The sequence below is a fragment of the Ixodes scapularis genome, unplaced genomic scaffold (assembly GCF_016920785.2).
Source record: "Ixodes scapularis isolate PalLabHiFi unplaced genomic scaffold, ASM1692078v2 PGA_scaffold13__105_contigs__length_92229423, whole genome shotgun sequence".
NCBI lineage: Eukaryota > Metazoa > Arthropoda > Arachnida > Ixodida > Ixodidae > Ixodes > Ixodes scapularis.
The window spans coordinates 56,477,275-56,500,955 of record NW_024609839.1 but is presented as its reverse complement, the minus strand read 5'-3'; the positions used below and the strand labels follow the sequence as shown (position 1 = coordinate 56,500,955).

The 23,681-nt window shown below is 48.4% G+C and overlaps 1 pseudogene; it reads left to right on the top strand.

The window, feature by feature from the left end:
* The first annotated feature begins 1,205 nt into the window (after nucleotides 1–1,205).
* Nucleotides 1,206–17,320, top strand: LOC115327973 (annotated as a pseudogene).
* Nucleotides 17,321–23,681: the final 6,361 nt, after the last annotated feature.

Below are 23,681 nucleotides of genomic sequence, written 5' to 3'. Positions count from 1 at the left end.
GTATACGCACTCCGCGCAGAGATCATGCCGCTCGGACCACCCTTTTCGAACGGCGCGTGTATCGCTGGGGGCTCGTTAACACAGGCCCCCGCCGGCGTTCACGCCGCTTCGCGGCGACAGTATCGGCTACTAATTACAAAACTTAACAAGTACACGCCGCTTCGCCGAGTCCAGCCGGCAACCCAAGCCCCGCTGTCCCCTATCGCACCTCTGAAAAGGGAGACCCATACCATTTAGCCTGCGAAGTTTCGTCGACAACATCATCGCAAAAAAGAAATGTAAATATCGTCAATGCCTCGACAAAACAAAATGTTTTGAGAAAAAAAAAAATAGGCCCATTGCGGATCGAACCCGCGTCCGCTTGCGTACAAAGCGGACTCCTTAACCTTTATGCTACGCCATCGCTTAGAAAAAACGTTGTGGCCCATCCTTTTATACGAGTTTAGCCGAGTGGGTATAGCCGCTTCGACCGAAATGCACTCCAAAGTGCGTATAGCTTTATTCATAATAAACGAGACATTAAATCGTTATTTCTGACTTGCTTGAAGCTCATTGGGACGCCGCAGGGAAACAGCGATTATTAATTTTAAAAAAAATTATTAATTTTTAATTCTTGCAGCACAGCGCACACCAAATATCTATTATCTTTGGACCAGATTTTGTGTTTCCAAATAAAGGTTCGAAGTGGCGCTGGTGGCGCCGTGATCGCGAAGTCGCACGCGGTCACGCGAACTTGCGCGATCAAAAAACAGAAAAATAAGTGACGTATAGGCTTCACACGTGGCCTCACGTGGCCCTAACCGGCGCATTTCATTGGTCCGTTTGTGCGGAACCAACCCGTTGCGGTGAATTTAGCGCTTTTTGACTCAGCAGCATCGCTGCATTCCTTTCAGTTGGGTTCTGACAGCGCGGTTGGCTTGGGCGTGCGAAACAAATCCACATTCGGACATTAATACGAAGACCGCACACCGGCTTGGGTCAGCCACGAAGGTCACCGAAAGGAGCCCCCATGCAGCCGTGAGTCGGACCCACACCGAGAGACGCGAGATTTTCAAACTGACCCGTCTTTCTTTCTGACCGTAAACGCAAGAAGCGAGCCGAATTGTTTTTTTTTTTTTTTTTTAACATGGCGAGGCGTCAAGCTCACGTTGCGTCCGTTGTTGACACCGGCGACAAAAACTCCAGACCCTTCAAGGCTACCCCTTCAAAGAGGTCCGAGAACCCCGACAGCAAGATGCAGACCCAGGCTTTGACCAAGAGGCCGGCGCTGACCAATTTGCAGCCCAACTTGGTGGCCGGCGGTGGCAAGCAGGCCGGGCCCACGAAGCGGGATTTGGTTCGACAGGTGCGTCTTTTCATGACTTGTCGCTTTGTTCCAGTCGTTGACGCCCCCCTTTTTTTTATTGGTTTCCGGAGAACCTTGCTCATTTCTTTTATGTTTTATGTTGTCCTTGTTCATAGAACTTCCCGTGCATCAATATGCCTGTTCATTACGTTGTCTTGAACCATTTGTAAACCTAACGTGTTGTTCCTCGCTTCTCTCTTGTTCGCGAGATTTTGGGGGTCTTGGACCTGGGATCTTTGTCGTGAAATCTTCGGTTTGCTGTAATTCTGCTTGTGTTTTTCGCGGTAACTCCGGATTATCTTCGCAACATTTATTAAGCGTCCTCGTTTCGGTAGTTTGGTTGTGTGCCTTACGTGCGTTTTCAAAGAGATTTAGTAGATTTTTGGTTTTCTTACCGAGTAAATTTGTTAACAATTATGCTGCTCTGTGTACTGGATAAAATATCTCTGGCAGTCCTGATTGCAGCAGGGGTGAACATGCTAGGTCGACGCAGCAAGTGTGCTTACATATCCAGTCTGGATCGACTTTTCCGAACGTTAGTGCTCGACGCCAGAATCGCAGTATTTTATTGTGAGAATATATATTTTAGAGGCTATGGGAATTGGCAAGTACAGTGCTAATCACACTAGTCTATAACGCGCGAGCGTGCAGCTTTCTCCGGGGAGCGCTAGACTGCTGGCATTCGCGGAAGCTAAGCTAGGCACCTGGCGCAACATGGAACGGCCCCCTCGAGGGGTATCCTCCCCACTCTATCTCTTGATAAGCGATAAAAGTAAAGTGCTTTATGATGTTGTTGTTTTTTGTTGTTTTTTGATGACATTGTTGATATGCCTTCATGCTTCAGTTTGTTTATTGTTCGAGCAATGATGTTAGTAAAAAGCGTGCGAGCATCCTTCCGCGTTCGCCGCCAGCTGATAGAGTGGGCAGGACACCCCTCCAGCGGGCCGTTCCATGTTGCGCCACGTGACTAGCTTAGTTTCAGCGAATGCCACCAGTCTAGCGCTCCCCGAAAAGAGCCGCACGCTCACGCGTTATAGACAAGCGTGATTAGCACTGTACATGCATCATTTAGAAGCCGGTAGTGTTTGGTGCGAACTGCCTTTCCATTGTGCTAACACTTACACGCTCGTTTTCGTGAACTCATACCTGTTCCCTTTTTTTAGATGTTTTTTGGCAATGCAAATTTTGAACAATCGTCAGCTTTCCGGTCATAGTGATTTTCGCTGATATCTGTGACATTGGAATGAGTGGTTTTCTATGTCGACCGTTTATTAAACTTTCTCTGTCTTTTCTTTTCTCTGATTTAAGACATACATACAACTGCTCATGCAGCTTCTCAAGCAGTTCATCTATCGACATTGCCCAGTTTGTGAGGTAAAGAACCTTGCAGCTCACCTGGCCTCTTTCTTTTTGAATTCTGGTACATATGCGACGTTGTGCTTTCATTTAAAGGAAGGAACCGAGTTTCTCCCTTGGCAAGAAACTGAGAGCTTGAAGACTTACGTTTCCTAACCCTAGTATCCCCCCCCCCTTTCTTTCTATTGCTATGATACCTTGTTAGCCTAGTGCTACAGAACACTGCGTGTGAGTAGTATGGTAAGATCAACTAGAAATAGAGTAGTTTCCTCAATGTCAAAATGATGCCACTTCTGGCTTGGTTAGAGTTCTCACGTGCCAAACACAAACAGTAAAAAACTAGTTAGCAAATGTAGCTGGTGCAGTTTAGAGCCACTGAATTTGGCAAAAGTACTGTATACCATGGCGTCGGATTCAGCAGGAGAAATTTAGCTTTAGATTTCGTTAGATAAGAAATCTTATAGGCTGTCATTTGCCACCATCCTCAAGAAGCTCTAAAAGCACAAGAAGACCAGGAAAGTTAGCCACCGTTCCGGAACGGCTGCACCGATCTCTACTCTGCCTCTTTTAAAATGCGTTCCGGATTAACAAAGGACGCCTGACTCTCCGCGTGGCGCTAAAGTGACTAGTCCGGGGTATACGGTGCCCTTCTTCGGTCGCTTTGTCGATCGATTGAATCGAGGGTGGCAACGACGTTCCAACGCAGCAATCAAACTCCCGGCGGTCGGCCAGACTGAGCTGCTGAGGATCCAGTTTGTGCCGTGCTCCGCCGAGCTTCGAGTTCTGCGCAGAGTCATCTGGCGCACGGGGGTCGCAAGTCGACGTCAAAGCGGCTGTCCCCGCCGTTGCTCCCGACGAGGTTGACGAGAAGGCTCCGCATTCCGATGATCGGGGGGCGTCCGACGATGTCTGCTCAGACTCTCCAGACTGTGGAATGGAGTGCGAGGCCGCGGGTGAGTCTGCCGTCGCGTCGCATACCGGCGGACCGTCCGTCGGCGTTACGGCTTTCCTCACAACTCCTACACATCGTTTCACATCGTTTCACTTATTGCGCTGTGGTTAGCCCCATTGGCTCATGTCATAGGGAGCTTCCGTACTTAAAGCTGCCCTAAAGACGTTCCTGAGATCGTCTGTTCTTGGTGACAACTCATACTACGGGATCGTAGCACCAGAAAAATTAAAAAGTACGCTCGTGCGACGTCCATTTTCCTGCTAAAAACGTGATTGAAGTTAGTGGCATGCCCCTTTCTGAGTGGAAAACTCTGGAACACGGAATCCAGCGGAAGACTCTGTGCTCCAGAGTTTTCCGCTCAGAAAGGGGCATGTCACTAACTTCAATCACATTTTTAGCAGGAAAATGGACGTCGCACGAGCCCACTTTTTCATTTCTGTGGTGCTAAGATCCTGTACAATGAGTTACCAACAAGAACAGACGGGCGGATGCAGGAATTTCCTGAGGGGGGGGTCAGGTGTTGGTCAGCGTACCACATGTTTTGGAACCCCATTTTCCTCGTTTCACGCCATAAATTTTACATATTCAGAAATCAAGGGGGGGGGGGGGGGGTCAGGGCATCCGGACCCCCCCCCCCCCCCCTCTAAATCCGCCCCTGAGAACAGACGATCTTAGAAACGTCTTTAGTGCACCTTTAAAGTAAAAACAGCCTTTTACCTCACGTGTGCAGTTTTTACGCATTGACAAGTGCCAGAGAGCCTCCTACCTGATGCACACCTGTTCGGACATTTGCATAGAGTGCGACAGACTGGGGCACGGGAGGGTTACTCGAGGAGTCGCGGCGTAGTTGGTCACACTGAAATTCAAATGCCCGAATCGACCTTTACTCGACGGCTCCTGCGACTCGCTTCGTCGCCGCTCTGGAGATGGTGTAATGCGTGGGCGGAACAGGAGGCCGGGCGCTCCTGTCAAAACGTGTTGGGGGCGGCACTTTGGTTGCACCGACGAGCGGATTCCCCGCCGTCTTCCCCTCTTCCCAACCGGGGAACCCTGCAGACCCTGGACCCTGGGGCCCAGACTCCCCCATGGTCCTGGACGCGTCCCTGCACACACTGGAGCCCATGTCCTACATGGAGGTCCGGGACCTGGAGGCCAGCTCGGAGTACGCCCAGGACATCTACACCCACCTCAGGCAGCAGGAGGTGGGTGGGCTTCTTTTGTTCACGCCGCTGCTGATACGTCTTGCAAAAGGACGTGTTGGAAGCATACAAATGTATGAAGTAGACTTGCTTCATGCACGCACCATACCTCCCGTACGTTGTACGGGCAGTGTGACTGCTGCCTTGCGGGACGGTGCCGCTGCTTCGTTTTGGAAGGGCTTCGCCGCGGCGTTCGTGATAGAGCCGACGAATGGGCGGGTTTCCCCACCGGGGTCGGTTTGCTAGTGAATGTGGGTATCTCTGCCGGAGGTTTTACTGTTGCATGACTGGCTTCGTGGGGACGAGGTACCTAGAAAATAACTCGACGTCTACTGTTTCCTGCTGTGTTGTCGAGGCTAGCGTCTCTTGTGTTGTGCTGCAGCTCGGCACTGCTGCGAGAGTGCACGGCTTTGTCTTGCATCTCGTTTTCACGCGCTCTCGTGCAAAGAAGACCTTCTAAACGCGTTGTAAACGTAAATGAGGTGTAATGTAATGTAAGATGAAGGAACGCCGATTCAGTTGTACGACTTTCATCATCTTCTTCCTTTATTGTCTCATTTCATTTCATAGACGATATAGCGCTCGAGCGAATGGCTTTTACGGTGTGCGAGCACTGTGGAAGATCCGCTAACCTCGACTCTGCAGCGCAGCATAAATCACTCCGAGATTAGCAAATGGCTGCCATAAATTGTATGAATAGTGAGAGATGGACTAGTTGGTATCATTCCTTTTGACAGAAGTGTCACGAGACATGGACAGAAAGTAAGACGTAGCACAAGCGCCCTTTTGCCACAATTCTGTCCCCACTTAGATTATTCGAGTACGCTTTTGCACGGGCGAGAAGATGAAGAGGCTTGAAATGCGAGACAAATAGCATTTGTCTGCTTTAGGAGTGGCATGTGAAGTTATCTCTGGGAAAGATAGTCCTGGTGTGAGAGTAAAAAAAATTGGCAAGGGTCTAACGAGCGATATCGGCTGGAACGCTATTGCCTGTGTTACTAGTTCCATGCGGTTCAGGCAAAGGCAGCGCCAGGTGAGAAGGGGCAAGCACTAGGAAGGCTGGGGACGAGGAGAGAAACCTCCTTTCCTCTCCAAGGTTCGTAGCGCTCTGCTTTTTCCCCACACCTTCCTAGTGCTCGCCCTTTCTCTCTTTGCCTGGCGTTGCCTTCGTCTGCACTGCACACAACTAGTGACATGGAGTACAGGTACTTTCCGTTCTGAGCCAATCACATCGCCAGAAAATCTCGCCGGGAGAAGTACCGGCATTCACCAGCGAACAGCCCGGGGTACATTCCAGACTTGTGGAAACCCCAATCTGGAGATTGATGCAGTAAACTGGTCATCTACCAACCTGGTAACAGTGGAAGCCGTAAGTTGTCGGGGGAATTCATCGATTCCGTAAAAGCCGGGGATTCTCCACCTCGATCGGCATCGGTCGGGGAAATTGTGCTTCCCTTTCTCCGAGTGACTGCAAGCAATGAGCGTCTGGTGCAGCACACATTGCGCACGACTCCGGTTGAAAACTAGTCTTGGTGGAACCCGAATTCTTGCCTCTCGAAACTCTGGCACCAAGACAAACTTGTCTGCTTTCACTTGCACCAGTGGGCTTGCCCAGAGGTTTATTTAGAACTGGATATTCTACAAAAAATGTCGGACTGATATGGTAACAGGTTTTTGTTAGATGCCCCAGTGAGGAGGTTAAGGAGCCCCCGTTGCTCACAAGATGTGCAGGAAGTGTATGGCTTGTAGTTAAGCATTGACAGAAGGCTTAGATCCGCTAAAATGGCACTTAAACCAAGGAAACTCTTCACTCGGGGGTGGGGACGTTCGAGGAAATTCGGGAGTTTGGAGAGTCTTGGAGGAACCCCCTACGTCCCCCAGAAAGGCACTTTGGGAACCCAGACTAGCCACACCACATTCCCCGATTGTTCCCCAAAGCATGCGAGCGGTTCACTATAGCTACCACTGGAATTGGGACTTCGCGAATCTTGGATACGGCGTCGAGAGGCTCGGGCAAATTCGTCTCGCTCAGTCACGGAACCGCTTAAGCTGCTCCGCAACTTCAGACGAAGCCTTGGTTAACCGTCAACGACGAGTTTGAGCACTTGAATGAAACTGTCCATCCTGCAGGCTTCCCTCAAGTTCTTGAAAGTGTCGGAACTCTGAGCCGGCATTTTCAGTGCCTCGTAAGTTGTTGAAAAATTATAAAAATATGTTGCGGCACTGTACGAGAACGGGAAAGGGTGCAGGACCTCAAGGGCGCCTTCTCACGCGAGTCTCTCACGGCTTTCTTTTTCTCTCCCCGGATGCGCGAAGGAGAAGCTGACCCCGAAGCCGACTTACATGAGCAAGCAGCCGGACATCACGTCCTCGATGCGCGCCATCCTCGTCGACTGACTGGTGGAGGTTGCCGAGGAATATCGCCTGCACCCGGAGACGCTCTTCCTCGGCGTCTCCTACGTGGACCGCTTCCTCTCTGCCATGTCGGTGATCCGCAACAAGCTGCAGCTCGTCGGCACAGCCGCCCTCTACATCGCCGCGTGAGTGGACTCTTCGTGCGTGAGAGCGGAGGTGGTGACGTCACGTTCGTGCTCCGATCTTGATTACACCCAACACTGATGCTTGTTCTTTCTTTTTTTATGGTTAGGGCAGCTTTTATGGCACAAGCCCAATTTATGTGCCCCACGCACTGGTGATGGAAGTGCTGCGCCAAATTCCATTATGAATCCTGGTACTTCTAGTGCCAGAATGCCGTGTTTGCTAGGAATTGTGCCTCACATGTGCCTAGATGGGCCTAAATCAGAAAAATATTAATGTTTTATTATTGGTCGACTTTAATATTTGGGGAAGTCTAGGGGAAGAAAAATTTTACAAATATGAGTTTCACGGCGTGTCTACACACCGTATAGTTTGCCTCGTCTTATGTCAGAGCACTGGCGAAGGCTCGAACACCCGCAACCAAAAACACTCGTATTACAAGTGCAAGGCACGGGGCTATTGATTGCGCTTGACTGGTTTGGACGATGAAAGCACAGGTACAAGGAGATGATGAACGCCACAATGTCGCGCTTTGAAGCGGCAATTCAACTGGGCAGAGCCGTTGATGCTGGGCGTCGACCGCTCTGGCCGCATGATGCACTGGCTGGTTAATCGCCGACTTCTAAATTTCCAGTTGATTTCGGAGACAGTCTTGAAAAGCCTGTTGCAAAATACTAAGATCGTTGATTGCAGCTACTGGTACTCCTGATAAGAGCACTCGGTTATCGTGTGTGACACATGCCTCCGTGCCGTGGCACTTGCGCCGCTTGCGTCAGCCTTCACTGCCTTTCATCATTGTGCGCACGTCGAGCTTCTCCGCTTTGCACCAGAGTGCTACGAGCAGCGGCTGTTGTGGAGCAGCGGCTGGCCTAACGCAATGGGCATACAAATTATGCTCCGATTTATTACAGGTTGAGCTTTGTCCTAAATGCTAATTAATCTCTTCAAAAAAAAAACAGAAGGGAGAAAAAAACAAGGGTATATGCCAGGGGTGGCCAAGCTGCGGCTGGCGAGCCACATGCGGCTCTTCGCATGGTTAAAGTGCGGCTCGCGGCTCCCTCTCCTACACCCCCCCCCCCCCACACACACACACACACATACAGACACACACTTCCCAGAGACAGAAATAGAACGAGTTTTATATCGAAAGACAGATTGCGGTTTCGTAGTCTTCTCTGCTTTTGACTCGGATAGATTGAAAGTAGTTCGAGTTTCATTTATTGCTCTCATTGAAACGTGTGCCCCCCCCCCCCCCCCCCCCCCCGGCTCTTGGAAGTTTCGTGGTTTTGTTTGCAGCTTTTAGGCCGGGTCAGCCTGGCCACCCCTGTAAACAACTTAATTTTTGCGAGGACCTCATTTTTTGCAAATTGCTTACATTTCGCGAAAATCGTGTCCCGCAAACAATTCCGGTAAAATGTAAACACACATTGGAATCTAAATTGAGATCATCCCACCGCATCGCGTAAATTGAAACCCTCAAAATAATCCAAAACTGAGCTCTCACCTAAATCGCGAAATATTGAGCCCGCGATAAAATTATTCGTTTACAGTATATACATTCGAATAAATACAGTAGGCACGGTAGTTCCCATGCAGCTGTAGATCGAAAGAGCAGCAAACTGATCAACTCCGATTCCTATGCCGCTAAAAGCAGTGTCACTTTTAAAGCTCAAGTGTAGGCTTTTAAAATATTTTTGGGTGGTTGTCTTTGCAGTTTAGGATATGTTTCGAGTTTGGTAGGTTCATTAAACTTACGGGACAGATTTCTATTGGCAGACATGTTAGTGGATATGCTGTTTCTTGCTTGTACTGTATTTTAAAAGGATTTTATTTACAGGCTTAACAAACTACCTAGCATAAAAGGGAGAGGGGATTTATTCCAGTGGAGTGTGGCACTACGATTCACTTTTCAATCATATTTAGTATCCATTATGCATGAAACCTACTCTGACTAGAGCCTTATTTAATACTATTCCTTTTACTCCATATTTGTTATCACAAATGGTAATAAGTAATATGCTCGAGTGTCAGAGGAACCCCCTATCGCTATCATAAGTGAACTCATTAAAATGCAATCTCGCTGTCGTCGGATATAGTTTGTTGGTAATTTATAGATCTCGGCGTCCTCCTTAAAGTGCGAGATTGATCTACAGATCTATTATTCTGTAACAACAGAAAGGCACGATATCGAAACGGATGTTGCCTAAACAAAAGAAATTATGCGCCTACAAAAAGTGACACTACACAATAAAACATTGTTTTCTTTGCTTGCCCTTGCATGCTGCTACACGTTTAAAAAAAAACGAGAAAAACTGCCCGGTTGAATGGGGCAGGCAGCAAACATGGACACCATATGGAAGCACACCCTGCTCTATTCGGGTGTGGCAATCGAAGCGTTAAGGCTTGTCCACGCATTTGCATGGACTGCATCGCGTTGAGCAGCACGGCTGCTCCCCATTGGCTCGGCTTAGGGGTCACCATAGCAACAGCTCAACTCAAGCAGTCTTAACGAGACGCGAGTGGCGTCAGTCTTGTGGAGGAGCCTTTAAACCATTCGTGACTTATTCGGCACATCCTCCTAGATGAGCTGCATTCGACAAACCCATAGCAGAGTTGACACCATTTGTTGTGTTTGGGCTTTGCCAGACGGTGGCGTACGGAAGCTCTTCCGAACGAGCAGTTCTGGCACGACTAGCTCGTACGGTCAGAAGACTGCTCTCGTTTCTGTTACCCTTAGTAAATGCGCCATTTGTCTGTAGACCAATCGGTGCGTCTGACGCGGGCGCTGCAGGAAGTTTGAGGAGATCTACCCGCCTGAGGTGTCGGAGTTTGTCTTCATCACGGACGACACGTACACGAAGCAGCAGGTGCTCCGGATGGAACAGCTGGTGCTCAAGGTGCTTTCGTTCGACATGGCGGCCCCCACCATCTACTACTTCCTGCTCCGCTTCGCGGAAGTCGGCAAGGCCCCGGACACCGTCAAGCACCTGGCTCATGTGAGAGGCTTTCTTTGATTAGGTGCCGCCTTTGTCACCAAAGGCCGGTGCGCACTCTTGCGACCGCTTGCGACTTGATAAATTACGACCTTGCACGATATCCTAATGGAGAACTCGAATGGGTTCTAAGATTGTCTGTTGATGACGACGATTCAATATGCGGGCCTAAGTCATCCTAAAAGACCCGAAATTACGCTCGTGGGAGACAGATTTTCGTATTAAAAATCTAACCGAAGATTGTGACACACACTTGTTTCTGCGCCTTAAAGCAGACACTGGGGGCTCCGTCGGGTGGCATTAGGGAGTTTTAGAATAGCGCACGCTAAAGCTTTGCGTACGCAAAGAATAGCGTCGTCGCCACTGCGCATGCTCCGAACGCAAACCAGGTTTTGCGCTTTGCGTGCGCAATTTTAGCGTGCGCTATTTCTCGGAATTAGCGTGCGTACGCAAGAGTCTTTGCGCTTCTCGAATGAGGATTCGTGATGAGAAGTTGGCTAAAGCCAAGACGAGCACAGTTAAAAAAAAAAAAAAAAATGGCGGCTTCCAGGATTATGTTGGCGGCTGCTTTGGCGGCTGCTTTGGCGGCTGCTTGGCGGCTGCTTTGGCGGCTGCTTTGGCGGCGTCGTGAGTGACACGTCGGCGGCATCCTTGCGACTGCAATTTTCAATACGGGACGACATTGTACTCGGTTTGGCAGTGATCACCGGCAACTTGATGCTTGCGACGCGTGAACATTTCACGGCGAAGGAACGATGTGCGAAGGTCAGTACACGATACCTCTCTTGCCGAGTCGACGCAAGCGGACATGACCGGTCAACCGCTCGCGTCGCGTTCTCATATTTAAACAAATTAAGATGCAACTCTAGACAAAAAAAAAAACTGTTTTTTTTTTCTAGGGTTCCAGCATTTCGTGTGTGAAATAATGTTTTTACTGTATCTTGGTGGCGTAGCAAGCGCGAGATGCTTGGGCTTTTGTGTCGCGGCGGAGAAACGCTAATCTAAAACTCTCTTGCGTCGCTTGCGCTAATACAAGCGCTAAATTTAGCGCTAGCGTGCGCTAAAATTGCGTACGTTATTCTAAAACTCCCTATTTTCACTAGAGCCTAGATTGAAGAGAGCATCCATCCTAAACCATGGGTAGCGTTTACAATTCAATGGTGAACACCTCCTGCAGTGATCGGTTGCAGGCGCGCTGTGTTTGCGGGTGGCAAAGAGGAAAGGCGGAGATATTTGCAGACGATCGACGCTTATGTCACCTCTTTGCAGCTCGTTTTGCCAATGTGGCCCATAAACCATGTCACCCCGATCGGGCACCCAAAGATTTAATTCTTGTCAAAATATAATGCTCGATGCTCCTAAAAAGCAATATTACAGATATTCGTGATTTCACGCAACTCCCTCTAACATTGGTCCAATTTTATGAAGGGGGTGAAGACCGGAGGATGCCCTTCCCTCCCCACTCCCTGAAGAGGAAGTAGTCGTGTATTTCTTGCTGTTAGTTTACTATGACATCTTGCCATCTAGAACTGGTCATTTTTATTGAACAAGGGCCCAATGTACAATAGGCCATTAAAAAAACAAGCGCGTCTACGAAAAGCAATTGAGTGCCCCTTTAAGACAAAAGAAAATACTGGCACCATCTGTGAAAAAACTTTGGAACTGCATTTCACTACAGCGAAGCTTTTGCAGTATTAGCGATGTTTAATTTATTGAAACGCTCGTTTACGACATTACCTAAGGTTTTCAAGCCAGTACGGAGAGAAAGTCAGCTTTTTGCAGAGGATTTGTGGTGACGTCAGAACGACGCCGGGCTCTGATTGGCTTTGATCGAAAGAATAGTGGCTAGGCCTTATGCTAGGTGCCTTGAGGTCTTCCCACTATATTTTTGCATTAGCCAATAAGAAATCGTCGTTCTCACATTATTGACACCCCTGCAAAGAAGCAAACCAACTTGCGCTCTGCATTGCAAAAGAATGTTGTGAATAAAAAAAGGGAAATGTTCAGAAATCGAAAGAGTTCCACAGCTGCCCGACAGGTGGCGCCGGGGGTGCTCTTGCACGGTAAGAAACCGCAAGAGGTTTTGCTTTGCATAACGTGCTCTTCACATTAGTGTTTTGTGGACGCATTTCGCCGGTCTATGCAATTGTCTGCTACGCATTTTATGACGTCAACTTTATGTAGATTTTGCCGGCAATGCCATGGAGCTGCAAAAAGCCATTTTCGACGTTTAGGAATCGGAGGAGTGTAGCAGTTCAGCCATTTCAGGAGCGAGAATGGGCTCCGTGTCTTCACTCCTGGGAGTTGAAAGGCATAAACTAATTCCCCGGAATTTTGGCGGGGAAGAGAGTGCTTGTTCCACAACACTGGCCTAAAGGGGCATCTACCCTTTCCATCAAGCGTGTTAATTATGAGAAGTTTGGAAGTGTCTTCTGTGTGCTTTTAAACCAGTTGCCACTCGAGTATAGCGCGGCATTTCTTCCAGTATTTGTGCGAGCTGACGTTCCTGGAGGACGACCCGCACCTTCAGTACCTGCCCAGCATCGTTGCCGGTGCGTCCTTGTGCCTGGCAAACCACACACTCAACCGATGCCCGTGGGTGAGTCTGACTTATCAATCGGTTAGCGTTCTTATTCCTGGTGGTGAACGGCAATGAGGATGTAGCTACAGAAGTAGTGGTGCTAACACTCTCCCACTAATTAAAGGAGCTGTGCAACGATTTTAACGTAAAAAGAAAAAACTGGCATTTTCTGCTTTTGATATTTTTCACTGTGTCACAAATGGCAGAAAACACACCTCCTTTCATCGAAATGTTCCGATTCCGCCGCGTGATAGCGAGGCAAAATTTGGAATATTTCCCGACCTGCAGCCACGAGCGGCGGCCATGAGAAACAAGCGGCGTGACGTCACTTGGGTAGTTGTAGAAAAGATAGCAAGTTGTGCGAATACCTGCTCGATAAAAGGTAACTTTTCTATAAATCTTGTTGTTCCAACATATATATAAATGCGTAGAAACCCTGGTATCATCGACAAAACTTTTATTATACGGAGTTTTAGTGGCGTTATCTATCCTAGGTCCACAAAACCGCGAATAGCCGCCAGAAGCCGGAGCGGGAGGGGGACAGCGCCGGACGGGCAAGGACGGGTATGGCCGGACCCGGATGAGACTTCCCTCCTTTCACCGTATATTTCGCGGGGCGCCCGCCAGTACGTGGTCACGCGGTCGCGAGCGGATGAGTTCTCGCTGCTCGCTGATGGCTCTAAAGAGGGCACTTTTCCGGAACCCCGCGCCTACTCAAGTGACGTCACTGCAGACCTGACCCGGAAGACGATGTACGAGTTGAGAGGCGGCAAAAACCTGCATCTTTTTCATTTTTTCTTAAATAAAAACTAGGGTATCCAGTCAAAATCTGTTTTCTGTAGTTCACTGCAGAAGTGTCAGGCATCAACTTTCGCAATTATTTAAGCAAAGCCCTGAAATTGTTGCACAGCTCCTTTAAAGGCCGACTTCGCGCTTTCCACTTTCGCTGTCCTCCTTTCCTCTATGCACTCCAGTTTTTACCTCGCCCCAACTTGGCTCTTCTCGCAGCTTAGGAGAGGGGAAAGCTAAGAGGGTTGTCTTCCCTACAGTAAACCAAGGTTGTACGTCGGCCTTTCAAGAGACGATGGCATCTCCGCAAAATTACTTTTATTTTTTTGCCAGGCGGTTTAATATTGTGTCGGGAGACTACCAACCAGTTCAACGCGTGTTTCGTAAGTTACGACAAATAACGAGTAATAGAGGCAGTACCGTCAGTAGCACAGCACGAAGAAGGAAGGAGTATGTTCACGGCGTAAGAAAAATGGGCAACGTTTTCAGTAAAATTCGTAGCACATTTCGCGTTTTGTTTTATATGAATTCAAGAAAACTAAGTTTGAAACTGTGGAATTTGATTTCCGAAGTTTCGAAGCCGGAATTTCCGTGAAATTTAGGCTTGGAATTCAAAATTCGACTTTTGAACCTTTCGGTGTTCAATTCAATGTTCAACATTCAAATTTTTCCAACTATCTATAAAAATATTTTGATGTCTTAGGACTCTTAAGCTTCAGAAAGCTTAACATTTTCGAATTATTCGAAGCATTGAACCTCAGCAGGGTTATAATGTTGCAAACTTTTCAAATTCGGATCTAAGAAAGGTTTGAACATTTCCAAACCTTTAGAACTGGAACTTTGGGAGGTTCGCGGCATCCCTAAAAAAACGTGTGCAAATCCTTTGAGGGTAACTTTCAATGGTTCATGCTTGTCGATGCGGACGCTCCCGTTGTAGGTCCTGCAACAGATGCTGCGATCGTAGACTTTGCGTGCGGCCGGGGCAAACACGAAGTGACGTTGGAGAGGCACTCAGGAAACGCTGACGACTGCGGAGATGCGAAACATCTTACGACTACTTCGAAACAGAGTGGAGTGCGGTGGCGGTGACGGTGCTCTTGCAATGCCTGGAGCGTTTCGAGGAGAACTCGTGCCAGGACGAAATAATCTGCAAACTCCATTTCGTTATTTTTTTACTCTATAAATCGGCCGCAAGATGTTCATAGCCAAGGTGGGTTTGATTAAATATACGGTCAGAGTTTACCGTAGTCTTACCATCCACCTTCAAGGTGTTAGCACTATTTGTTTGCCTCTCTCGCTTTTATCGAATTACCACCATATCGAATTTTTTTTTGCTGTCCCCTTGACTTTATTATAGCTAAGAATTGCTGTAGTTTGAATGCCACGTGGCCATAGAGAAGTGAGCGCTACTGAAACCGGCTGTTTTTGGGCGAAGAGAAATCGAATTTCCAGCCAATATATTTCGAGGACACCTACGCACTTATGAGTTGTGGATGCGAAAGCATGAATGTCGACCTTCCGTTCCCTCAGTTCGTCTGCGGCGTCATGGCGTGGATGGCCAAGTTTTGCTTGCCTACAGCAAAGCACGCGCTCTAGTGAAGTGCCCGTGCCGCGCTGAGCTCGGCCGTGCACCCTTTCTTGCGTTTGCCCGAACGGGCTCTGCGGTCAGGCCCGCACTACCGCACCTTGCCAAGTTGCTGCGTGCGCTGCGCCACCATGGAAAGGGCTTCTCTGGTGGTGTCCAGGGGAACTACGCCGCACGAGAGCCAATGGGAGCCTCGTTCCTTGGAACTATGACATGTGCCAGCCAATGGGCCATCAAATTTCTGCTACAGACGACATTTGGAAGGGGGAAGGCGCCGTTTCGCGCGGCTTCAATGCTGATGACTGTGGTTTGCTCCATGGGACCAGTTAATGCATCTTGCGCGCTTTCTCTGTGATCGCATCGCCTGTCACGGGCAGCAGCCAATCGCGCACTTCTGCGTCGTACGTTGCAAGCTTGACCTCTAATTTTGGAAAGCATCTGGAACTATCGAGACTTTGGCCCTCGGAAGCGACTCAGTTTGTTGCCATGATTAAGCCCCTCTGCCGTTGCAGACGCTGCTGGAGCACCGCCGCTTTGACCGGTCGAACTTGTGTCCAGCAGCGCTGTTTTCGGTCGCTTTCGGATGAAGTATAGGCCGTAAATGAGCACCGAAACCCGAAGCTGCCTGGAGCACAAGGTTCGATAGAAACTTATTTGGCTTTCCAGCAAGCTTCCATGACCTCGACTTTCGATCAAACGATGTGCGACCGTGCATTTTGCGAAAAGTAGGGGAATGAGGCTGTTCCAGGGTCGTTCCGAAGGGGCTCTTGCGTCAAGTGCCGTAACCCTTGTGATTCAGGCGCGTCTGTGCACCGCCAAACATTCAGGCTGGTTTGCGAATGGAAATAAATAATACTTTTTCGTGCAATAATAAAGCGGAAAAGTTGTAAAACGATCGTACAGAATGGCGCAATGCTACAGGTTCAACCGGCTGAACTCGAGCATTAGTGTTCTTGATGTCGCAGTTGATTCATTTTTGTCGGCTGTGGAATGCCTTGTTTCTACGACTCGATCTACAATCGTGTAAATGCAGTGCAGTTTGCCAAGCATATGTTTCATGCTGCAGCATGGGTGGTTGATCGCGCTTCTAAAACATTTATTTGATGCCATGAAACTGATTGTAATCAGTGGGAACCTATTCTACATTCCAAAAATGAACCCCTACCTGCCGCTGGCGTCACTTTTTCATTGTTGCCAGTAGAAACTTTCAGTCTCAAAGAAAACCGTGGACAAACAGTGTAAATTTAATATATTGGCGGAAATATTTTGGCCGAACAATTTGGTTAATTCGGCAGTGTTTGTTGTGTGGGGGCTGGTGGTAGTCCACAGGAAGAAAGAACAAGTTGAAAGATTAAGATAACTGTTTATTACGGAAAAGAAAGGTTTGTCTGGGTCATTGGAACGAGCGGAAGCAATTGGAAAGAGAAGAACGTGGGCTTGGAGTACTTTGAGGCGATGGCAGCGGGCGAGGGCGAGGCTAGTTTATGAAGTGAGGGGTAAGGTTACGGCTGCGGCGAAGAAGTTGGCTGCCGCCGCTTGCGAGCAGAGTCGACTTGGCTGGTGTTTACATTTGGGCGATGGGTAAAACTGAGAGCGAGAAGTATGGACGGTGGGTTTGAACGGCGAGGGCTCTTTGGCTCTAGAGAACTCGGGTTGCGGGGAGCAATTCGGAAGGAAAGAACGGAGCGGGGGCGGCAAAGGGGATGGAAGAATAACAGATGGCTACGGTTAAAATATGCTCAGAGTTGAGTCAATCTTGAGGCAAATCGGGGACTATGAAGAAAACGCAGGAGTGCCCCTTTAACTTCCGCAATCCGTATGCCTTTCCTCCGCATTCCGTACAGTCCTCGGGCCTGGTCCTTTACTCTGGCTACAACGTGGAGGACTTCAAGGAGTGCATCCACAGCCTGCACAGCAGCTTCTGCAATGCTGGCACACAAGCACAGCAGGCCATCCAGGAGAAGTTCATGTCCTCCAAGTGAGTCTACTGCACTGTACGCCTTTTTGTTGTGTGCTCCCTTGTGAACCCTCGAATTTCAATTGTCAAGACTCCTGTGACAAAAGTGACCATGTGGGGAACATGGATTTAAAACTTGAGATCTTGGCCATGTCTGGCGGCTTGTTTCGAGAAAGTAGCAATGATTGACGGTACTTCGGGCATGGTGTCAAACATCCTTTGCAAAAATGGGAAGACATTGGTGAGAACATCGGAGATTGCATTGTTGCTGTCATGCAGTATGATCACTGGCAGTATCATTGCGTTCAAAACGATGCGGTTCTACTTCCTTTGGGAACTCCAAAGTTCCTTGCAGTTTTACAGGGTGCTGTTAAGGGCTAGCTTCCCCAGCTACCGTCATCTATGAGCAATGGCGGCAACCTTTCCTGCCTTTCCACTCTGGTTTTCGCCAGAGTGGAAAGGCTAAATTTCTCTAGGTGTCGTCCTTGAGGTCGCCCATGAGGTCGTCTGAGAAGTTGTCCTTGAGGACGTCCAAGAGGTCTCGAGGTCGTCCCACCATAGTACAGCTTTGCTGGTCTTCCTTCTTCACCAGAGTGGAAAGGCTGAAAGTTTTTTAAAATTTTATTTAGGGGAACCCTTTTATGGTATTTGTGGCAGTGAAGAGGCATATTACTCAGTGTTCAAGCAAACTTAAAACCGCTGCACTCTGCTAGCCTCCCTGATGCGAGATAACCAAATGCCACATTCTTCAATAACTCCATCGTTCTTTTGGCTTTTCGTAGCAGTTGTATGGTGATAGTGCCAGGCATTGCCATACTTTTATTTATGTCAAATTCGGGTGGTCAATCGTCGGCAATTTAGTTTGCCAGAAAAGTGGCAATAGTGTTTCCTACCTGGCAATTCTTCTGAATTTTTTTGAGAAATGTATGAATTGGGTCTAACTTTACAATTTTACAAAACTTGCTTCAAATTTTAAAAAAAATGTAATAATTCTTTTTAAAATTTTTTTTTGTAAAATTGCTGCTGGCGGTATATTGCATCGCCAATATTTTTGTGTTTTGTTTCTTCCTTTGACGCACTATAGGGGAAACTGTCGACTTGGCTGCCAGCCCCAGTAACGAGAGAGTTAAGAATTATGCAACGCGTTGCAGTTTTTCTAACCGGAGACCTGCAACATCTTAGGGCAGCATGGCGCATGTTCTTTGCCTCGCTTGAGATTGATCCTGGTAGCCTTGCCTGCAGTTCGCATATCGCAGCCTTTACTTGCCCCTCCCATTCAGTTTTTAATTCCCATGGTCGGTCTCTGACATACTCATGTACAGTGCAGATATGATTCGCATGCATCATCCAAAGAGACATTTTTAAGGTGCATGAAAGGGGGGTATATTTATCTAATTGCCACATCCTTTTTTTAACAAACTGACTCCATTTTAAGCCCTGTACATAAGCGTCAAACAAAGTATTCTTTTTAAGCCAGTATCTGTCCTGTTCAATAAATGTCCTGAACCAGATTTCGTTGGTCTGCATTGGTGTTTTGAATGAATGCGATTGGTTCAAAAAAGTGTGCATGTCTGTGCTTTACTTACTCCCCTGCCGGCCTCTCACGAGGCTTACAAAAAAGGTATGTTTTTAGCTCGCAATTCGTGCGACGATGTATGTACCCTGGCATGGGGCTAAACTACCATTGTGCCGTAAACGCATCTACGCAAATGCAAAATGCCTCAAGGCAACGTATACTCCGGTGATCCGAACTAAACGAACCGGTGACTCGGTTTTGTGATCAGCCCGAATGCTTCAACCAGAGTGAAAATGTAATCTTTGAATCTGGCGTGTTTCAGGTTAAGATGTTTATGGCGGGGAGGGGTAGTGGAGGAGATGAGATGTAACACCTAGTAGCCATGGTAGGTTTATTGGCTGGTAAACAGTTAAACGAATCTGGCATGAAGTTCCGCAAGTGCGAAAGGGCAGATGCATGAAAGTCCTGCAGATTTGCGAAGTGTCCGGGAGACTGTGTCCGAGGGGTACCTGAGAAGCGCAAAAAAGGACTGAACAAAACTGGGTGAAAAAAAATGAGTAACCATAAAAAGAACTGTCGAAGTCGCAAGCAAAAGATGCAGAAACCCCTTTGCCTCCTATTTAGTACAGGGATCTGCAGGGGACTAATGAGCAGGACTTTTCGCCTGCTCGGTCTCGCAAAGAAATTGGTGTTTGTGGGTCGGCAACGCCATTGAGACTTGTTATGGACGCTCCAGCCTTCGGGCATGCATCTAGTGTACATCTTTTCCAGTTTTCCAAAAACAAACATTTCAATACAATGCCTTGAATTAGTAACGTGTGTTGTGGTCACTCGTAGGCTGGATCGCGTATTGGGAGCCAGACGGTGACAGCACCGGCAGCCATTGCTTGGTACCAGGCAAAACTCTTTGAAGCTTGTGTGCAGTGTCTTGTAAAGGAACTTTGTTTTCCAGGAATATTAAGACAGAATCTGCCGGTGTGAGTAACTCTTCAGAAAATTACACAAACATGCCAATCTCTGTCATCTGCTCAGCCTTTCGAAATCTTAGTCCTGCTTCAGATAACTCGACAGTGTAATATTGATCACGTGCAGAGCAACAAGAACATAGTTTGATGGACGTCGGCGGTATTTATCAGATAGCGCCGGGTGCACTGCGCATGACTAGTGCCTTGTCATGCGAGGTACTATTGCGGACAATATGAGCTGAAACAGCGCTCCAGCCTGTGCACGGTACTACCTGCGTCGCCTGTTGCATCGCTCCGCAAACACGCGCCGCACCCTGAGGCCGAGATAAATTCTCACTTGCGCTCACTGCGCCGCTGCGCTCTTCCGGCCGTATGCTAACTAAAATATTCGCCAATAGAACCACCATCACGATGCGTGTGCCGTACAGCCCAGTGTTTCCAGCTAACATGCATTTCAGTGCCTTTCAAGAAAGCGCCGAATTGTAACATGCATTGTCACGCTCGTATCTCCTAGAGGAGCGCTGCCTGACGGAGGTGCCTTGGCCGCCAAAAGGTGCCGATCTGAATATCATCGAACACGTTTGGAGGCGCATCAAGGTAGCCATGTCACTGCGTCCCCTCTACCGCGCCACTGCCGACGAATTGTGGGAAGCGATGAGGCGTGAATGGGCTTCGGGCCGAGCCAGACTCCGAGGCCGCTCTGCATGATTTTTTAGCAGAGATGATGAAAGCCGTGGTCGCGGGTTAAGGGAGAATGACGCGAAATTAACTTATCTCGTAAGTTTTACTGCGCCTCGGGACCCCCTCAACTGGACTTCTACCGGTAGGAACAAAGCTTGATGGTATACGGTTGCGACGCACTGGTGCCGTTAACCGGCGTATACTTAACTTCCCCGCCAACTATTAATCTTTTCTGTCTGACATTGTCCTCTGCAATTATTCTTGCGATGAAGTTTCAGGCTACTCCTCAGGACAAATATATGGCTGTCACACTTTATTAGAACTAAGAATTTATAAATGAAACAATGGTGTCTTGTCATCAACTTTTCTAGTTTGAAAGAAATACGTGGGCCCGGTAAAAATGAAATAATATTTTTGAACATTTTCATACCAATCAAGTTTACAAAACCTTCGCATTAACATGTTACCGTTGTTTTTAAACAGCTGTGCTCAATGAAAAAGAAGGAAATACATTGGAGCCGTCCTTAATCCGATAAAAAGATTTTAGTTAATATTTTAAGATGTCCTAATTTGTTGATGCATTTAATCAAATAAAAACAAACTGCAACGTATTTTCAGGGGACTTTGAAAAACGATAATCGCAGCTGCAATTTAAGACAGTGCAACATTTTTTCTTCCCCAGTCAGCGTTTTTTTCTACTTAATTTTAACAGGTAGTACGACGGATGGACTGAGACAACCCAACCACCTTTTCAATGTAGGCTGTTTCCTCCGGCATCCTGGTAGAGTGTAGTTGGGACGGCACTTGGTGGGAGACATGATGTTACTACAATTTAGTTTGGCTTAAGGGGGCGCACCGCCGGAGAATTGCAAATTTTGAGGAAAAAAAATTACTTTTCCTATTTGTGGTAACTCGGACAAAGAGGCAGAAGGCGAGATCTCGCGAAGAGACCACGAGCCAGCTCTTGAGAGAACACTGAGCGCGATTGACTGGACTGAGCCGACATGAAGCAAGCCCTAGGTTAGCCAGCGGCATACTTTTTTTTAATCATGTAAATAAACCCACAGTTACTACAATTGGCGACGAGGGTGTTCCAGCCATCATCCGTGTGCATCAACGGCATAGGTAAAGCCCCTTCAACCCGAACGTCCACTGCTCTGGCACCCTGGCGGAAGCTACGACTGCTAGGACTTCAGGAAGGGACCCCGCCGACGCTGACACAGACCGGGTGAGGATGACCTACATCGGTAACGTTCCTGATTTCAACAAGTCAGAGCGATTCGATCTTTACATTGAGAGATTCGAACGCTGGCTCGCGGCTAATGAGGTTCCGGAAGGCAAGAAGGCAGACATTTTGCTTGCAGCACTTCCTGCATTGACTTATGAGCTCCTTCGAGACCTCGTATCTCCAAGAACAACAACTGAATGTTCTTACGAGGACCTCAAACAAGTACTCATTCAACATTTTATGCCCAACCCCATCACGATTGCAGAACGATTTCGTTTCTACCGACGCAGTCAAGAGGAGGGCGAAACTCTCGCTGAGTTCATAGCCGCGCTAAAGAAGCTTGCTCATACTTGCGATTTCAAGGACTTCCTGAATGATGCCTTGAGAGACCGGTTCGTTTGTGGGCTGAGAGACGAGTATTACATCAACCGCCTGCTCATCGAGAGGACGCTGACTTTCAAGTCAGCATGCGATATCGCCTTAGGGTTAGAGCTCGCCAGAAGAGACGCTCGTCAGCTCACCCAGACGGCAGTTCCTCAAATTCAAGGAATTCAAAAAGTTCAAGTTCAGACGCGTTCAACAAAAAAAAACCTGGCGGCGCCAAGAGCGTCGAGTGCCTCTACGTCTAGCACCTGCTACCGTTGTGGCTACCATCACCTTCATCAGGACTGTCCTTTTAAGAAGGAAGTGTGCCATAACTGCGGGAAGAAGGGACACATTGCGCGAGTTTGCAAAAGCAAGACACGTGCCCAACACCAGATATCCAGCCAAGAAAGTCCCCAAGACGACTACGTCACACTGTATCCAGTTGATGGAGACACCAACAGTGTCGGCGACGGCATCGAAGTCCTGCTGCAAATTGCAGGAAATGCTGTAAAAATGCTGCTTGACACTGGGGCGGCTCTAACCATCATCTCCGAGAGGCAATACAACGAGTCGCTGCGCGGTTTGCCACTAGAACCCTCGACTCTTCGCCTCCGCTCGTACACCGGTGATGCCATTCCTGTCCTTGGAGAGGCACAAGTTCCGGTAACCTACGAAGATCAGACATTGACGCTTCCATTGGTGGTCGTCCACGGAGATCGACCAGCTTTGGTGGGAAGAAACTGGCTGCGGCACATCCGCATCAACTGGTCCAACATCTTCTCACTGACAGAGTCTGCTGCTCGGAACGGACTAGACAGTCTGCAAGCCAAGCACAAGATGCTTTTCAGCGACCAACTGGGAACGGTGAAAGGAATCAAAGTAGCGATTCACGTCAAGCCCGAATGTGCCCCGATTTTCTTCAAACCTCGCCCCCTCCCATACGCCCTGCGTGAGGTGGTGGAGAAAGAGTTGGAGGCCCTTGAAAAACGCGGCACAATCACCAAAGTTGATAGAAGCAGCTGGGCGGCACCGATCGTGGTGGTCCCAAAAAAGGACAAAGTCCGTTCGACTTTGTGGAGATTACAAGGTCACCGTGAACCGTTGCATTCAGCCGGAGACCTATCCACTACCAAGTGCGGAAGACTTGTTCGCGACGCTTGCTGGTGGCAAGTACTTCAGCAAGATAGACTTGACCAGTGTCTACCAACAGTTGGAACTAGAACCCAACTCGAAGGTTTACACTACCATCACCTCACACAAGGGTCTTTACCGGTACAATCGCCTACCTTTCGGAATATCCACAGCGCCGTCGATTTTCCGACGGTCAATGGATCAGATCCTGCAAGTACTGGAGCACGTAGTTTGCTATCTTGACGACATCTTGGTCACGTCAAGTACTCTGGAGGATCATCTTCAATTGTTGGACCGAGTTCTGGCTCGACTGACAGCAAACGGAATTCGGGCCAATCTTCGAAAATGCGAGTTCCTCAAGAGCAGCGTGGAATATCTCGGCTACAGAATCGACGCCCAAGGATTGCACCCAACCGAAAGTAAGGTGCAAGCCATCCAGAACGCGCCGTCGCCTTCCAACGTGATGGAACTGCGTTCATTTTTAGGCCTGTTAAACTAT